This window comes from Pongo abelii, chromosome 5 (assembly GCF_028885655.2).
Source record: "Pongo abelii isolate AG06213 chromosome 5, NHGRI_mPonAbe1-v2.0_pri, whole genome shotgun sequence".
Classification (NCBI taxonomy): Eukaryota; Metazoa; Chordata; class Mammalia; order Primates; family Hominidae; genus Pongo; species Pongo abelii.
In genome coordinates this window covers 134,419,822-134,439,897 of record NC_071990.2, presented here as the reverse complement: position 1 = coordinate 134,439,897, position 20,076 = coordinate 134,419,822, and the positions used below count along the sequence as shown (strand labels likewise).

General features: G+C 38.3%; 1 long non-coding RNA gene across 2 annotated transcripts in view; it reads right to left on the bottom strand.

The window, feature by feature from the left end:
* Positions 1-15,917, bottom strand: part of LOC129060070 (uncharacterized) — a 34,567-nt gene extending 18,650 nt beyond the window's left edge. For both annotated transcript variants that reach the window (XR_008526449.2, XR_008526448.2), the window contains exon 1: positions 15,008-15,917. This is a non-coding gene — a long non-coding RNA (uncharacterized LOC129060070). The remainder of the gene's footprint in view (positions 1-15,007) is intronic.
* Positions 15,918-20,076: the final 4,159 nt, after the last annotated feature.

Here is a 20,076-nt window from a genome sequence, read left to right as displayed (position 1 = left end):
TTAAAAATTAAAAGTAGTTATTTGAATCAAGCAACATATTCCCAAAAACAGATGAAGTGGACATTTTAATATTGACTGCAGTAAAAGAAACATTGTACTGTAGCTCCCTCACATGGATCTTAAGTGTTGAATAACAGCCTCCAGATAATTATTACCTCTATCCCATACTCTTCTTCCTTTTGGGGTGCTGTCCAGGTAAGCAGCCAGTACTAAGTATCTGATAACATGCCTTGTTGGGCCATGTAGAATAATATTTTCTTCCAAGCCCTGTAATTTTGCCCCTCCACAATCTAAGGCTCCACGCCCAGCACATCTTGTCTCTTGGGAAACCCACAGCGTCTCAGTGGCCAATAGTTACACTATTTCTATTTCTTCCAAACCAAGACGAAGATGATTTGAAATTTCTGTTTGTTTATTGCCCGCTGAACATACATTCCAAAAATACTGGAGAAAATACAAAGATGAAGTATTCTCTGAATTAGAAGCCAAATGTCTCCTCAAAGCCAATTTTACTGGTTGGTTATATTATGTTTGTAAAGGTTATTTTACGGAATTAATTTACATTCACCTCTACTATCAAATTTAGTAAGTGTTAATTATATTTCTTATATAAGAGGAGGCAAAACTTTAATTTTTTGCATATTCTCTGCTAGGTATCGTTATTTTAGACACATATTGAATTTTTGTATTTACCTAAACACTCTAAGCCCTATTTTAGAGATTAAAAACTAAGGTTCAGCTTATATCCAAAAGACAGGGAATAACAAATGCTAGCAAGGTTGTAGAGAAAAGGGAACCCTCATACACTGTTGGTGGGAATGTAAATTAGTACAACCGCAATGGAGAACAATTTGGAGGTTCCTCCAAAAACTAAAGATTGAGCTAGCATATGATCCAGCAATCCCACTGCTGGTTGTATACCCCAAAAAAAGGAAATCAGGATATGGAAGAGATATCTGCACTCCTATGTTTGTCATGTACTGTTTGCAATAGCTAAGATTTGGAAGCAACCTAAGTGTCCATCAACAGATGAATGGATAAAGAAAATGTAGTCCTTACACGCAATGGAGTACTATTCAGCCATAAAAAGAGAATGAGATGCAGTCATTTGCAATGGACCTGGAGATCATTATGTTAAGGGTAATAAGCCAGGCACAGAAAGACAAAACATCACATGTTCTCACTTATTTGTGGGATCCAAAAAATCAAAACAACTGAACTCATGAACATAGACGAGTAGAAGGATGGTTACCAGAGTCTAGGAAGGGTAGTGAAGGGCTGGCAGGGAGGTGGGGATGCTTAATGGGTACAAAAAAGAAAATAGAAAGAATGAATAAGGGCTGGGCATAGTGGCTCACGCCTGTAATCCTAGCACTTTGGGAGGCTGAGGCAGGCGGATCACTTAAAGTCAGGAGTTTGAGACCAGCCTTGCCAACATGGTGAAACCTCGTCTCTACTAAAAATACAAAAATTAGCCAGGGATGGTGGTGCACACCTATAATCTCAGCTTCTCTGGAGGCTGAGGCAGGAGAATCGCTTGAACCAGGGAGGAGGTTGCAGTAAGCCGAGATCATGCCACTGCACTCCAGCCTGGGCGACGGAGCAAGACTCCATCTCAAAAAAAAAAAAAAAAAAAAAAGGATGAATAAGACCTACAATTTGATAGCACAATAAGGTGACTATAGTTCACTGAGAACTTAATTATACATTTTAAAATAAATAGTCTAACTGGATTGTTTGTAACTCAAAGGATAAATGCTTGAGGGGATGGATACCCCATTCTCCATGATGTGCTTTTTTCATATTGCATGCCTGTATCAAAACATCTTAGGTACCTCATAAATACATACATCTAGTATGTACACCATAAAAATAAATAAAATTCTAAAAATTTTTTAAATAAACTCTAAAAAATCAAGTTTATTAAAAATTAGTACTCACACTAAATATATTGTTGCTTTGATGCTAAGAATGATCTTTAAAGTTTATGTTGGAAGATGTCTCACCCTGAAACTTTTTTAAAAAATCTTTTTCTTAAACTGCCAGTGACTTCTCCTAAATGGTATTTGGGAAAAGGTTCATGTTGCTTGGGTTGTTGAGTTCTCAAAGGAAAGGTGAGGGATGGAAAAAATTCTAGGTGTTGGTTTTTTCTTCACAGGCTAGCGGCAGAGAGAAAAGGAGAAGTAAAAATTAGTATTGTCTTGATATCAAATTGGTATTTGATAATTGTATGCTTACGTTGAACAAAATTTGGGGCAATTTAGCTTCTCACATAGTGTTCCAACCAACTCAACACCTTCCCCACTTTTGCCCAACTGTTCCCTTGACCTCACTAATGCTTTATATGAAGTATATACCTCAGTTGTGACTTAGAGTACTCCTAAATAAACCTTTCCGCAGATTGCATTTGTGTAAATCAAATCACATTCATCATCCTGCAGTAAACGCAGTCTAAAAGGACAGATTCCTCAGTGCTGTGCTTAATCACACCCAAATTTACAAACCCAATAAATCAAGACATCAGAAGACTCTGATTGTCTTCTGGTGTAGAACACGTGTGCATTTGCTTCCTAGCAAGTTCATGGTGCTCCAGTACTTGACATAATAAGTCTAGGAGCCACAAAGAAGACTATCTGAGGAACTGCACATCTGAAGAGAAGATGTGGGTGTAAACTTGAATCAGCTGGAATACTGGGGGTCAGGAGGAAACGAGGAATGAGACTTGTGTTGGGACTTTGTGAGAGTTCTGCAAATATTCAGAAACAGTCTCCAATCAGCTGGAATACTGGAGGTCAGAAAGAAATGAGGAATGAGATCTGTGTTGGGACTTTGGGGGAGTTCTGCAACTACTCAGAAACAGTCTCCAAAACAATCCATTTTATTTCAGTAGAAATTTCTAAATCTCTGAATTTCCCAAAGAACTGATGAATAAGGTGATAAAGATAGATATTAGACAAACTAGGGTGAGGAATAACTTTTAAAGTTTCTCTCAATTATTGAGCATTTTAGATGCCCATTTTTTTTCTGCCACAATTCAACTCAAGAAATATAAACACCACGTCTCCCAGATGACATATGTAAGTCACATTCATTATGTCCCCAAACGCTTATATAACAAGCCTTCGGTTTCACAGCAAGTGGCGAAGTTGATGGTAAAATGTTGTTTCTATTTTCCTCCTCCTGGTAGATGCTTGTGTGAAGTGATGGAACTCCGTATCCTACCTTTTATATGCCGTGGCATGTGGGAATGCAGTCATAGCAGAGATGACTTGAGTATATTGAGTGAAGGACCTTAGGTACGGAGAGGTAGAGGACTGGTGAAGGAAGCAGGAAAATTAGTAAATGGCCTTCCTCTCCTGTACTCTGCACTCTAACTTTCAGGGAAAAGTAGTTGTAGTCAATCTCTCAGGGTATTGGTTAATTCTTCCTTCCAGTTTAAATGGTTCATGGGTCAACTGTTGACCTCCTCTGCATAAGACAGCCTTGAGCAATAGCCTCCTGAGCAGCAGGCTGGGCAAGGTTCCACATTCCATGGTCCTTTGCTGGAGGAGTGGGACACAGGAAGAGAGACAGAAAGCATAAGAGACTGCTTGCAGTCCCCTAAGCCAAGAGCACTTTTGCTTCTGCATATCTCAAACATCTGAAAGCCTGTGCAGGTTTCTGTTTACGGGAGAAACTATCAAGGATGCCAGCAAAATACACACCAGTTTCCTAATTTCCAAGTGTCTATGGCAAAGTAAGAGCTTTCCATTTCCAGCACCAAAATACATAACATTGCATCTGATGTGCTGCTTATTTATTCTTTTTAAACTTTTAATTCAGAAGCTCAACTTGTCTTAAATGGCTTAAAGCCCAAACCAACACAGCAGTTACAGCTCTCTGACATATTGTTTGTAACCAGAAAAATCAGCAAAGCCAGAATCTTTCTGCTGTGAGCACTTTTGTTTCCCCTCTTTTGTTTTATTAACCTCTCCACAGCTGGTGCAGTTGAAAACACTCTTTCATCACATGCTTAGCAGAAGTTCAAGTGTAGCAGAGAATGCAGCCAAGAATCCGTCTGCTGGATTCACTGTCAGAATGTCATGTTTCACTTCTAACTTAACTCCTATCTGATACAGATGACGGAAACAGACAAAGCAAATCTGCAACAGGAAAGGCTCTCTCTCTGGACCCTCTCAAACTGATTAATAATCCAAGGATTCGAGGACAAGTCAAATAGCAGAGTAGTAATATTTTCACATTAATATAAGAATTCAGGATTCACAGGATTTTCTGCTTGTCCATCCTTTTTTTTTTTTTTGATGTAGTCAACAGTCTACAGATCACAAAGCTGCTGAATTATGAAGCAATAATGCACTCTTGTCTGATACTACTTAGAATTTATAAAATAGATTAAAAATTAAAATAGTACCAAAAATTTACCAGACTCCCAGTTTCCTTCTTTATTTTAACGAAGCATTTATATTCCTACTCTTTGTACATCAATATCTTTTTTGTAGGTTAGGGAGTATTTATCAGGATTGGTTACTATTCAGGTAAATACACACTTATATACTATTGCTACAAGGTGATTATTGGCTGTTAGAATTTTTTTTAATGAAATTAGATGAGTACTCAAGTTACTTTTCTTGGAGAGAGGATACATTTTCAGCAGCATTTCCCAAACTGCCTGGCTTGGGTAAAGGTTTGCCTTTATTATAACAGAAGTATTTTAGCTTCTTTCCTAATATGTTCATAATTATAAAAATACTTCAAATTTAGTGAATTATTGTTGGCTCCATCTCCCAAATGTAGGAAAACACAATCCTTTTTCTGTTGTGACATTCAATTCATAAGCACATTAACAGAAATTAAGTATCTCCTAACACTTGAGAAAAGGTGATACCTAGGTGATGTCTCAGCCATCTTATCCTTTCCCCCAGAACTTCCAAACTGTCTCAGGACCCAGGGATCAAAGTGTTAGCACCTGGCAGAGCAGGAAACTTAAAGAACTTCAGAAGTCCTGCCGATGGTCCAAGTTCCTGCCATATATATTTCTAAATATTTTTAATATCACTGCTAGTATCATAGTGGAAATATTCATTTTACAAATATTTATTGAGGACCTATGACATACCAGATACTGTTCTAGGTCCTGGGAATGCTAGTCCTAAATGAAATAGAGAAAAATACCTGCAATGAAAAGAAGTGGCCAGATTCTGGTTGTGTTTTTGAAATAAAGTAATCAGGACTTGCTGATGGATTTGGTGATGTAGAGAGAAAGAAAACAGAGAATTCAAGGAAACCTCCTAAGTTTCTTACTCAAGCAACTGCTAGATGAAGGTGCTATTTATTTACATGGGGGAGAATGGGAAGGAGTGGGTTTGCAAAGGTACGCTTCACAGTAGACTTGAATTCACAGAAACATATATGGTAAAGCCTATGAGAAAACTTTCAAAAGAACACAGAATCACTTACCCTAGCTATGTGCCAATTCTTCATCTATAAATCTGGGACATTAATATCTACCACACATAATTCAAGAGGTTGTGGTAATAATCCAACAAGGTAACAGATATGAAGTATTGTTATTGTTGGAGAAACATGGGTCACTATCACTAACACCATCACCCAGATTTCTGGGAACCATTATATTTGGTTCTTCTAGGCTCTCACCAGATAGGAATGTGGGTGGTGGAAGCTCATAGAACATAGAAGAGTTGTAACAGTGGAAGGTAAGATCAGCAATTAAAATCTCCCCAAAATTAGGAGACTGTAGAGATGGTCTGTATATCAATTACAACATTTCAGAAATGGTTTCTCAACCAATCACTTTTTTTTTTTTTTCTTTTTGAGATGGAGTCTAGCTCTGTCGCCCAGGCTAGAGTGAGGGGGTGTGATCTTGGCTCACTGCAACCTCCACCTCCTGGGTTCAAGCGATTCTCCTGTCTCAGCCTCCCAAGTAGCTGGGATTACAGGCACCTGCCACCATGCCTGGCTAATTGTTTCACCATGTTCGCCAGGCTGGTCTCGAACTCCAGACCTCAAGTCATCCACCTGCCTCGGCCTCCCAAAGCACTGGGATTACAAGCGTGAGCCACCTTGCCCAGCCCCACTTTTCTTAACATTAGTGAAAAACTGGACCAATTTGGACATTGTTTTACATTAGATAAATAGTATTAAGATAAATTGCAATTGGATAAATTGCAATTAAACTGTCTTATCTAATATAATTATGAAAGGCAAGATAAAGGGCAGAGAAAAGGAGCAAATGATGTCATTCATATGCCTCACTCATTTTCACATTTCCCCACTCATGACTTTGGGCAAGTTGAGTCTTTGCATCTATAAGACATGGATCATGAATGCACTGCTTACACCTTACTGAGTTGTGGAAAGAATCCAAAGAAACAGTGCATGTGAGCATGCTATTCAAATGGGTGTTGTTATTTTACCAGCAGAACATATAGAAGGTACACAGTGGAAAAACTATTTGCAGGCTACAAAGAGTTAATTATTTGTTTTATATCTTCTTACTTCACCCCATGGCAACCACAGCATCTTGTACTTATTCCAAAGCATTTACCACCCTTCACTGGATTAAATGAATTATTATTGAAGGTAGCAGATGACAAAAATATCATGTGTCTAATATACTGTACCTAGAGGCTTAAGTTCAAAGCTTTGGCACAATTCCTAAAGTACTTTGCACCTTCCACACCATACCAAACAACCCTTAAAATTCTAAGTAGTTCAAATTCTATGCCAATATTTCTCAGCTTCCTCCTTTCCCTTCTGTTAAGAAATGAATAATTTAACTTTCTGAAGCTTAATAAAAAGTAGACAGCATCGCATAGAATTAGAGTTAGGCTGCTTGGGTTTGAAACCTAGTTATATGACTAACTTTTAGCAATTTATTTAACCACTTTGTACTCATGCAAGATAAGGAAGCTGATAATACCCATTCCATTTCCAGGGTTGTCGTTAGGAGTAAATAAGTTGTTACTTATTTAAAGTGCACAGAACAGTGCTTGGCACCTAGTATGAATTCAGTAAGCATTAGATGACATTATGTCCTCAGAATATGATATGGCATCTATAATAGAAAAAAAATTAGGCATGGATTTATTCATGTGACTACATCTTAATACTATTGTGTAGAAAATTACTACGGAAGATCCTTGTCACTAAAACAGGAAAGATTTAAAGCTCAGTTAGAATGTTTACATGCAAAATGGATTGATTAAACAAACATTTGTGAGACGTATACCAAGTGCCAAGGATTGTGTCCATGTAGGGAGTATAAAAGCAAACATACTCAAACCCTGTCCTTGAGCAATTCACACTGCAATCAGAAGAATCAGTTAGAATTATTAAAATTAAGTGATATTTATTTGTTTATGCTAACCTAATTCCAAACTTTCTTATATAAGTAACACAATGTGAAAGGTGCTAGAACAGACAGAAGCACAGAAAACAGTGTTGTGGAATTCTGAGGAGGTGGCATAACTTGGGGGAAGCCATTTGCAGAGCTGTGAAAAGAGGAGGAATTGAAAACTGACCTATGGTACTAGATAAAATGGATTAAAAGCACTTCTAAGAAAAGATGATGCTAGGTCAGAGTCTTAAATGATAAGAAGAAGCTTTATTAGATCAGACAGAATTGGGCAGCAAAGGATAGGTATTTACAGGTCAATAAACAAGAAGACGCATGAAAGGATGATGTAACCTGGGGGTCTGTGGAACTAAATATGGCAGAAATGAAGAGTGCGTCTGCACACATGGAAGGAGTTGAGGGTGGAGAGTTTGTCAAGGGTCAAACTATGCAGGGTGGGGTACATTAGGTTTAGAAGTGTGGTCTTAGTGCTGAAGTAATGAGATAGCTTTGAAGGATTTGAGCAAAGGGACATTATTATCAGATGCATGTTTTTGAAATATCTGACTCTGACAACACCCTCACCCCATGCCCAGGCTTCTTTACTCCCCCTCTCCTGCTCTGTATTCCTCCATGGCAGTTAACACCACTCGATATATTATTTGATGTGTTGGTTGTCAGTCTCCCCCAACCAGAAAGTAAGCTTCGTAAGGACAGATAATAAGTACCTCTCTTGTATTAAACATTTAGTGAGGAAATAAATAGCTGGCATATGAGGCAGATTCCATACAATTTCGTACCTTCCCACTCACCCACTTATTTAGTTTACTTTTCTTCTGGAGAGCAAGCTTTTTTGGTGGAGTAGCCAACATTCTGTTAACATGAGAATTAAAATCTTAAGCAGGACCAGGTGCGGTGGTTCATGCCTGAAGTCCCAGCACTTTGGGAGGCCAAGACAGGAAAATCATTTGAACCCAGGCATTTGAGACCAGCCTGGGCAACATAGCAATATCCCATCTCTGTAAAAACATGTAAAAATTAGCTGGGCAAGGTGGTTCACACTTAGCTATCCCAGAGGCTAAGGTGGATCCCTTGAGCCCAGGAGTTCGAGGCTGCAGTGAGCCACGATTGTGCCACTGCACTCTAGCCTGGGCAATAGAGTGAGATCCTGTATCTAAAACATAAAATAAAGTAAAATTTTAAGCAGGATTCTCATGGTTACTCTTTTCAATTAGCATTAAGAAAAGCCACTTAAATATCAATAATCCATTGTGACTATTTCCTCAAATAAAAAGGTTAAGCATCGGCTGGGCTCGGTGGCTCATGCCTGTAATCCCAGCACTTTGGGAGGCTGAGGCGGGTGGATCACAAGGTCAGGAGATCGAGACCATCCTGGCTAACATGGTGAAAACCCGTCTCTACTAAAAATACAAAAAATTAGCTGGGTGAGGTGGCGGGCGCCTGTAGTCCCAGCTACTTGGGAGGCTGAGGCAGGAGAATGGTGTGAACCCAGGATGCAGAGCTTGCAGTGAGCCGAGATCATGCCATTGCACTCCAGCCTGGGTGACAGAGTGAGACTCCGTCTCAAAAAAAAAAAAAAAAAAAGAGGTTAACCATCTAGCATTATCCAAAATAGATTTCAAAGGCCATGTGCTTTTAAAAACAGGTAGAAATCGTGTGATAGAATAGCGTTATTTAACATTTCATTTCAAAGAAATTAATAAAAGCTCATCATTTCTACAGTTTTGTTTTACTCTAATACCTTTAGGAAGAAATATAATGCAATGATTTCTGAATTAGGACACCTTGACAGTAAGAGTGTTTTTGTAAGCTATAACTTTAATCCCTTAAATGTACATTAAGCCAGGTGAGGTGGCACGTGTCTATAATCCCAGCAGTTTGGGAGGCCGAGGCGGGTGATCACTTGAGGCCAGGAGTTCACAACCAGCCTGGCCAACATGGCTAAACTCGGTCTCTACTAAAAATGCAAAAATTAGCCAGGTGTGGTGTGCACGTCTGTAATCCCAGCTACTCGGGAGACTGAGGCACGAGAATCACTTGAACCTGGGAGGCAGAAGTTTCAATGAGCCGAAATGGCTCCACTGCACTCCAACCTGGGCAACAAAGCAAAAACTCTTGTCTAAAAAAAAAAAAAAAAAAAAAAGACAAAAACAAAAAACATTAAATTCCTTAAATATATAGAATGTCTGCATACTTAAATAATTATTTAGTTAATTATATTTAGTGAAGTTTTAACACAGGCAATTCAAGAGGGCCATCTAAGATCCACCAGGTTCTCCTGAATTAGGCATGCTTTCATTGCTTCATTGTTTCCTGAAATTTTCTTACCACTTGGGTGAAATCAGTTGGATTTCACTGTGCCATACGCGTCATGAGTCTGAGCTGCTTTGGGACCTTTATTTATTTCTGGCCTTTGATCACCAGTCTTGTCCCCTCATTTTGAGTAGGAAAATTCCATGCTTGATTCTGTCAACCCACATCCTGCAGCCCTGAAAGCACAGGATGTAATTTTCCCTTGCCATCTCCAGAGCATTTTAAGCTGCTCATGTCTCACTCCTTGATGACTTCCAAGACCCTCTCTGGTTGTATCTCTTGAAAGAAGCCAGCTGGGGCTTCCCTGGCTGCCCCCATTGACTGACCCTGGTTTCTCCTATGCCTGTCCATGCTAGGTCTCATTTTACCAAGTCTAAATTTGGTAAACCACAATGGGCCCACTCTCCATCGTCAGTTCAAAGCAGTCCCCTACTTATCATTGCTGTCACTTGCTTAATATTTAGGGGACTACTTTAGATTTCTTTTCTTTGAGAAATTGCTCAGCTGGAATGTGATCTCCAGAGTTTAAAATTCAATCCATTGCTTGCTGTGACTCAGAAGCAATTACTATTCCCACCCAGAAGAAAATTTTTCTGAAATAAGTACCCTTTAGAAAAGACAAATTTAAGAAAAGTTGTCCTTTTTAAAAGCCAAGGAAATAATTTAAATACTATTACTGAAAGACTTTAAAGCAAAATGTGTGTCTTAAATGTTGAATAAAAAAATTAGGTGTTTAAATTCAATCCTGAAAGTTAAAAATAACAAAATAAAGAAGGAAGAAAAAATAAAAGGAAAATGATTAGAGGTAAAAGCAGAACTCCAAAGAATAAGTAAAGAGTGCCTTACATTTTTCCATGATATTAAGTGACTGTGCTGATGTAGCTTTTGAAATGTCAGGAACTGCGAAGGGTCTGGGATGTTTAGACCCCACTTGTAAGTTAAGTTAGCTTAGACACAGTTCTGTAAATGTCAGAGAACATGAGACTTCTGGGTCAGAGACAAAAGGCTCTGTTACTCACAGCACAGCAGGCAACATGGGCTTCACACTCCTGTTGGTTCCACCTTGTCCCCCAAGTGGCATGGGAGTGATGCAGGTAGACCTAGGTGAGTGCTACCCAGAGTTAGTTGGTCTGTGTTGTAACCGAGGAATTCCAAACTTAGGAAAACCCTAATCTAATAAGGGCTGCTAACAAATCCTCTTATCCTTTTCTAGTGAGAGCTATTATCTTTATTATCCTAGTCAGAAAGAAAATCTTCCATCTATCCCACAGGGATCTCTATCTTTCAGGGATGTTTGCAAACATGCATGGCCAACAGCCTTGAAAAGGTAGTCTGAAAAAAAACGGTCAGAAGATATGTAGAAATGATATGAAGAAGTGACCTAAACAATACCTGTACCTTGATGTCATTTTTAGATATATAAAAATTTTGCTGAAATTTTACAGGAACTATCACTCAAAATTATAAAACTTCATTACAGAGTTCATCAAAGCACAAACATAACCACCATTAGTTCAACAAATATTTTGAACCTCAAAACTAGCAAAGAGTCTTTAAAAGCAATTTAAAAATATGACATATTAGGTACTTTTTACATCTGGCAAAACATAAATTTACTTCATAAGACAGGTTGTTCAACTAATCTATATGACCTGACATTAAGGCATAAAAACATCCATGGGCTGATACAAAGTAAATGAACAATAAGGACAATAGTGAGGATTTTTACAATTATGTACATTTCTAGGGGTAAGTGTTTTTATCTTTATATAGAAACTTGAGTCCGGGAACATTGGCTCACGCCTGTAATCCCAGCACTTTGGGAGGCCAAGGCAAGCCAATCACTTGAGGTCAGGAGTTCGAGACAAGCCTGGCCAACATGATGAAACACTGTCTCTACTAAAAATATAAAAAATTAGCCAGGTGTGGTGGCACATGCCTGTAATCCCAGCTAGTCAGGAGGCTGAGCCAGGAGAATCACTTGAACCTGGGAGACGGAGGTTGCAGTGAGCCAAGATCGTGCCACTGCACTCTAGCCTGGGCAACAGAGTGAGACTCTGTCTCAAAAAAAAAGAAACTTGAAGAGAAAACCTACTACATTAAAAATGTAAAGTTGGATATACAATGATGGTTTTACATCTTTTCCTTTCCTCTTGTAACTTAAGCACCATCTGCGTGCTCCCCACTTTTAGCTAGTGTATCTCTTATTTCAATGAGAAAAGAGAATTGATTAAATGAGAACGATGTCATTTTCCATCAAATTTACCAGCCTACCTATCCATATCTGTATCCTTTGTCTTCCTCCTATTAACTGAATTGAATCTTCCCTCTCTCTTTTAAGGCTATTTTATACCCCAATCTCACCCCTCTTGAGCTTTTTCAGAGGCTTTTTCTTGCAATTGTCCCCTCCCTCTCTCCCGCATCATCAATTCTTTCATTGTTACTGGCTCATTCTTATCACCATGTAAACGTGCTTCCAAAATGTCTTGAGAAAAACCTCCCTTGGCTTCAGGTCCTCCTTCAGCTTCCTCCCAATTCCCTACTTCCTCAAAAGAGTTCTCTAAATTGTCATTGTCTATACCCCCTCACCTTCCTGTCTCCTCACCCAGTGATTCTTCCATCCACCACTTCACTGAGGTCACAATTGTATAGGTCAACTTTGTTAGTAGCATATAGATGAAATTCCAATTCATGATGCCAGTTTATAATAAGTAAACAATTGTACTCAAAAACATAACAATCAGCTGTCTAATTTATAAAATACAGACAATCCTGTCTTCTCTAGCTCACAGGGTTGTGAATCAAATGACATCATGAAAGTAAATATTTCAATAAGCCACAATGTACAACATATGTAAGTGTTATTATTTTCAAAGGCATGGATTTTTATAGTTCTTATCAAAGGCATGGATTTCTATAGTTCTTATCAAACCCTACTGTAACCTAAGAAACTGGAAAATAGTACATTGTCCACAGACTTTTTTTGAACAAATAAATGAATGAACGGAAACACTTGGTTTCATGGAGAATTGTGGCTGGAAATGACCAGAAGCACCCAACTAGAGTGATGTTAAAGAACATAGCAGAACCTAGAAACTATACTTTTTTTTGTTGTTGTTGAGACAGAGTTTCGCTCTTGTTGCCCAGGCTAGAGTACAATGGCGTGATCTCAGCTCTCCGCAACCTCTGCCTGTCGGGTTCAAGAGATTCTCCTGCCTCAGCCTCGCAAGTAGCTGGGATTACAGGCACGCGCCACCACACCCGGCTAATTTTTTTTGTATTTTTAGTAGAGATGGGATTTCTCCATGTTGGCCAAGCTGGTCTCGAACTCCTGACCTCAGGTTATTTGCCTGCCTCGGCCTCCCAAAGTGCTGGGATTTCAGGTGTGAGCCACTGAGTCTAGCAGCACCTAGAAACTACAAGCAAAAAAGTTATTCCTTCCATAGTAACATGCAGAACACCCATCTAACACCTTGAATAACAAATAAGCTCTCGTTTTGTTGAAGAAATTATCTGAGCCTTCAAAGAACCGTTCTTGTCTAAGTTCCCATTTAACTGAGAAGCTGTCTCATACGGTCACACAGCAAATAAAGATAACAAATACACACACCTCTGTATTTGTATTTGTTACACACAAAAAAAAGAGATGCTTTTTGTGCTTAGCCAAGACTCAAACATCAAGGCCATCAACTAAAATAGCCAACGTAAAACATAACAAACTCAGTAAAAATATATTTCTTATCATCTGGTAAGTCATTGCTTTAGGATACAATTAAAATAAACTAATCAACATGTTGAGGCCCTGAGCTACATACATCATAATAGCCTACTTTGCAAAACCACACTTAAATTATCATGGTCTATCTACCAATATTTAAATTTTGGTGGCCCACATTATGATATTCTCCAAGTCTTTGAAAACTTTTCCACATAGTCTAATGAGGCACTTGGAGGCATGACTGGTCAGCATCAGATTGAAAATAAATGGGCTGTTTCCAGATATTTCCTTCAGGATTGGCTGACATCAGTCTACCATGTAACAGTTTATGGGGGAGAGCAAGAAAGCTTGACTTAAGAACAGCCCTGCTGCCAGAGTAAACAGTGCGACAAACCAAGGAAACTTAAAGCACATGGCTTATTGTCAAGTTTAACTTGTTTGACACACCCAAACGGCCATCCCAGCTTCTAAAAACTCATTTCTGTTTCAATAATTTATACTGAATCATGAAGATAAAACAAATACATTTGTTCACAAAAATATACGGTAATTATAACTGTTGCCAAAGAACTCAATTTGTCACTGTTCCCATGTACTATATGGGAAATTGTTAGAAGTAATAATAATGACAGAGAAACATCACAGAGAAATGTGACCAAAGCAATATCAGTCAAGAGCTAAGTATGACACATTCTGTTTCTTTCTAAACTACAGATAAAACTGTATGTACCTAAAATATAAGGTGTATCGTTTTGCCAATATATTTTCTCTCCTACATATCTTACATACCATCCTCCTGAGTTATAGTGTACAAATCTTTGAAAGACATGAAGAATTATACTTGAAAATTATAAAGAGAAAAAATAAATCACAAAGATTATAACATGAAAATTATTTCAATAGTGGAAAAATATATTTATATACAAATGTTACTATATTAAATAATATATATCTTATTCTTATATATACACATATGTACATAAAAGACTAGAATAAAATATACTATAAGTTTTTTATGGGGTTATGCTGCAGTGACAAATAATCCCAGAATTCTTTCATCTGTTATACCCTCATCTGTTATGTATTTGGGAGTGATATATAGTGATTTACACTAATAAAGGTTTAATTCTTGCTCTAGTTTCATGTCAGTTGTAGCTCTGTTTTGAGTCTTCTTTGTTCTACTTATTAGTACAAAGTAACAGCCATTTTTCAGTGCTTTGTTCTTCTCGTGGTCAAGAGAAAAAAGCTAAAGAGAAACCAAGTGCTGACTTTTAAAGGTTGCACTCAGAAGCAGCCCATCATTTCCATCACATCTCATTGGCCAAAGCAGGTCCCATAGACAAGACTCACTTTACTGGAGCAGCAGGAACAATCCCCTCACAGGGAGGACCCCACACATCACATGGAGAAGTAGCGACTACTAGAAAAAATAATATAATTTACAGCAATATCCATTATCTCTTGGTGGTGATATTAGGGCCATTTTTCTTTTTCTTTCTTATACTTGTATATTGGTTCCTTTTCTATATAATGAACATGTGTTACTTTTAAAAGAAGAAAAAGTAAATGTCACACACAAAAAGAAACCTATTGAATCATACCACATCATTCACCTCCCACTTCACTTTCCTCCTGTCATCTGTGATGAAGTGTGTTCTGATGTATCATTGGCCGTGGGTGTTGATCTGTTGGGCTGTCCATTCTTTCTCACTGAGTCATGTGTAGGCTTCCTTTTCATGCCACACAGCACTACAAAATCGACCTACGAACAATATCAATTACATTACTGAAGAGTGGATATTGGTGCGTAGCCCAGTGGTTCTCAGCTCAGGACAATTTTGTTTTCCAGAGGTTATTCGCGATGTCTGGAGACATTTATGATTGTTACAACTTGAGGGCAGGAGGTGCTTTCGTATCTAGTGGCTAGAGGAAAGGGATGCTGCTAAAGGCAGCCCCCCCAATGTAAAATTATCTGGCTCAAAATGTACAATAAGTACCAAGGTTAAGAAACCATGTGGTCCCATGATAACATAATTCCTACTTTAAAAGACCACTGAGAATCTTGCAAGGGCTTTGACACTCAAGTCCTTCAGCCTTCAGGCCATGCATAGTGATTTCCTAGAGGCTGACTATTACATAAACGTGATCTATGGCTGAAGATGGTGCTGGGAGCTGGATTTATTGACAAATCAAAGCACACAATCATATAGCTTAAGGACTTTTGCCATCAGGACTTAGGGGTTAATACTGAAAATTATTTAGAAATAGTGTCTGGGTGATGACTGTGAGATTGATTCTTAAGAGAAATTGCTCTGGTATTTTGCACAGGAAATTGTTGCTGACATGAGGAAGAGTATTTGGAAATAAGCAAAAAATGTTGTGACAGTTTGTCAGTCATGAATAACTGGAAATCATACAATTATTACCATCATTTGTGTACATGTCTGTCACTTTACCTTCATCTGTTATGTATTTGGGAGATGGAGGAGAACAAGAGTGAGATCACCACAGTATTTAGAGGTATCTTGTAACATTTGTATTACACATTGTGTTCTCAAAGGTTATTAATTGACTACAATCAATTCTAAATTTAAAACAAATGTTACACAAATTTCTCAATTTAAGAGATTATTTTATAAAAGCTCCTACTTATAAACATTATTTTGAAATAATTAAAATGTGATCTATGTCCTCTTCATCTTGCCGTATCTTTCTCTATGCCCTATACTAGAAGTTTCTTCCCACCAAAACTCAGTGCCCTCTTTTTGCCATCCTTCCTATGCCAGAATTCCATATCCTCACAAAATACTCACTCCTTCCTACCTAGTATGTGAATAAGGATCGCTATGCCTATAACGCTGCCCACAGTGTTTAACTGTGTCTTCCCAGTAAAGTATGGCCTCTAAAAAGGAGGCCACTTTGTAACCCAGCTGTTTATGTAATGTCCAGTACACCACAAGTATTAATTGCTGATTTTATGTTAATATATCCTTTCAATGACCAGATTTCTTTGTAAAGGAAAAATTAATCTGAGGTTTTTTTTATATTAAGAGATGAATAGCCTTTCAAAAGAATCCATATGCTGACCCAAAGGAATAAATATCTAATAGTAAAGTTCCACCCAGAGAGATAGTAGAATAGGAAATAAATTTTGAGGCAAGAGAGGCTTCCTAGGTTCAATTCATTACTTAAAGGCAATGGCCTACTCCAACATGACCAGGCCTTGCTCTGCAATAAAGAACTAAAGCTACATCTAGCATATTGTCCATTACTTGGGTTCCTGAAACTAAGAAATAGTTTTCTTAAAATTATAGCTGATGAAATTCTAACACATATTCCAAGGAGATGGCCAGAAAAATATTTATCTGCATGTTAACAACACCAGCTTGATTTAGGATATATTTGTCATTGATATTTTTAAACATATACCTAAACACTACACAGAATTCTTCTCAATTTCACAGTTTATTAAGTTATATTTTTATAAAATAGTATGATATTTTGATTGCTGCTTTTCTGGGAGGGGGGATTCGATTTTCATTTGAACTTTCTAACAATAAACACTCTGGCAATAATTGCTATATCTTTCCCCTGATTGCCCTTAATCTTAATGGCTACACTTAATTTTTGGTGCTCTTGATGATATTTGATTTACCATTTTATCGTGTACTTTCTTCTGTTGATAACAAATAATGTTTTTGACATATGTCATCTTTTCCACTGGAAGTTCCTTGAGGGAAGGATTAGATTGCAGACAAGTGTTATCAGTTCACCAATGGGTTGTGTTTCCAAAGTCCTATCTTTTCAACGGATATTTATTGATCAGCTATCCCATGCTAGATTCTGTGCTAAACATTGGAATAAGCACAGTTACTTAATTGGAAGTTGATTTGTTAAAACTCAGAATGCATTTTTCCATAAAAGCACTACTTTAAAAGGAAGTTAAAATCCTACATGATCCCCACAAATCAATTATATATGTCACATGATTCTATTGCATTCATTTTATGTTCCTATTAGGTTGGTGCAAACGTAATTGTGGTTTTTGTGTTGTCGAAATTTGCCATTTGACATTGGAATACATTCTTAAATAAATGTGGATATGTTATACATCATTTTGATGCACATTTCTCATTTTTTTTTACTAATATTTTATTACTTGCTGTTTATTTTATATTTATTTTAGACTTTGGAAATGATGTTAGACAAAAAGCAAATTTGAGCGATGTTCTTACTCGAGTTCAAAATTGGTTGTAAAGCAGCAGAGACAACTCACAACATCAGCAACGCATTTGGCCCAGGAACTGCTAATCAACGTACAGTGCAGTGGTGGTTCAAGAAGTTTTGCAAAGGAGACGAGAGCCTTGAAGATGAGGAGCATAGTGGCTGGCCATCAGAAGCTGACAGTGACCAACAGAAAGCAATCATCAAAGCTGATCCTTTTACAACTACACTAGAAGTTACCAAAGAACTCAATGCCAACGACTCTACAGTCATTCAGCATTTGAAGCAAATTGGAAAGGTGAAAAAGCTTGATAAGTTGGTGCCTCATGAGCTGAGTGAAAATCAAAAAAATTGTCAAGTGTCATCTTCTCTTATTCTACACAACAACACAAACCATTTCTTGATTGGATTGTGACATGCAATTAAAAGTGGATTTTATACAGCTGACTATGACCAGCTCAGTGGTTGGACCAACAAGAAGCGCCAAAGCACTTCCCAAAGCCAAACTGGCACCATAAATAAGTCAAGGGCACTGTTTGGTCGTCTGCTGCCAGTCTGATCCACTACAGCTCTCTGAGTCTCATCGAAACCATTACATCTGAGAAGTATGCTCAGCAAATCGATGAGATGCACCAAAAACTACAACACCTGCAGCCGGCATTGGTCAGCAGAAAGGGCCCAATTCTTCTCCACAATACCTGACTGCTCTTCACACAACCAAGGCTTCAAAAGTTGAAACAAATGGGTTACCAAGTTTTGCCTCATCCGCCATTTTCACCTGACCTCTTGCCAAGCGACTACCACTTCTTCAAACCACTTGACAACTTTATTCAAGGAAAACCCTTCCACAACCAGCAGGATGCAGAAAATGCTTTCCAAGAGTTCATCAAATACCGAAGCACGGATTTTTATGCTATAGGAATAAACAAACTTATTTCTCATTGGCAAAACTGTGCTGGTTGTAATGGGTCTGGTTTTGATTAATAAAGATTGTTTAAACCTAATTATAACGACTTAAAATTCATGGTCTGAAACCACAATTACTTTTTAAAAATTTTTTATTATTATTGTACTTTAAGTTCTGGGATACATGTGCAGAACATGCAGGTTTGTTACATAGGTATACACGTGCCATGGTGGTTTGCTGCACCCATCAACCCATCATCTACATTAGGTATTTATTCTAATGCTATCCCTCCCCTAAGCCCCCCACCCCCCGACATGCCCCAGTGTGTGATGTTCCCCTCCCTGTGTCCATGTGTTCTCATTGTGAAACAGCAATTACTTTTACATCAACCTAATAAAAGAAGAAAATTTAAATTATGGCACATCAAAATGTTTTCTACAAATGGTAGAAAACAAATAGTGTTATAATATTGCAATGAACAAAAGAGGAGATGAATTTATCCCCCACTCCCTACTCCCAGGGTGGATCTTGTCTCCTCTGAGTCAATCGGCATGTGACATTGCCCTGACTGTTCTCTGTGCTTCAAAGACTGAAGGGAAAGATTCCCTACCCCTTCTGAGGCAGGGAACTCTTCCTTTCTCCATTGGAAATGACCCAGGAAGGGACAGTGCTGATTCCCCCTGGCTGTTCTGTCACACAGGAGAAATAGCCTGGATGGGCTGGGTGTGGTGGCTCATGCCTGTAATCCCAGCATTTTAGGAGGCGAGGTGGTGGATCACCTGAGGTCAGGAGTTCGAGAGCAGCCTGGCCAACATGGCAAGACCCCATCTCTACTAAAAGTACAAAAATTACCCAGGCACAGTGGCACACACCTATAGTCCCAGCTACTCCAGAGGCTGAGACAGGAGAATCGCTTGAACCCAGGAGGGGGAGGTTGCAATGAGCCGAGATGTTGCCATTGCACTCCAGCCTGGGTAACAGAGCAAGACTTTGTCTCAAAAAAAAATAAAATAAAATAAAATAAAATAAAAAAGAAAGAAAGAAAAAGAAAGGAAAAAAATAAATAGCCTGAATGGTCCTAGGCAGGGTACGAGAGAAACAGAGAATATGGGCCCTTGACATGCAGACAGCAACATGGGCCATCTCCATGTTGCTAAACTCACCACCCCTGAAGCCTGACTTATTTCTGGGATTTCTAGGATATAATATAATAATTTTCCTTTATGTTAAGCCAGTTTGTGTCAGGTTTTTATTACTTGCAGCTAAAACTATCTTAAACAAACCAATATCAAACCTTTGGGAATAGAGAACACGGTACTGTTCTATTCTTCTTATTCTAATCCTGGCAATAAGACTTCCTCTATAATTTCCAAGACCTAATTTTTTTCTGAGACATCACTGGGCAGATATCTTTTTGCTTATAGAGGAATCATTCCTGATTCCTGCTACAGCCCATGGTGCCTCACTTTTTCCCCAAACCAGAAAGAAAAAAAAAATCTTCAGATACTAAAGGAGGCAAATGGCATGAAGCCCAGAGAC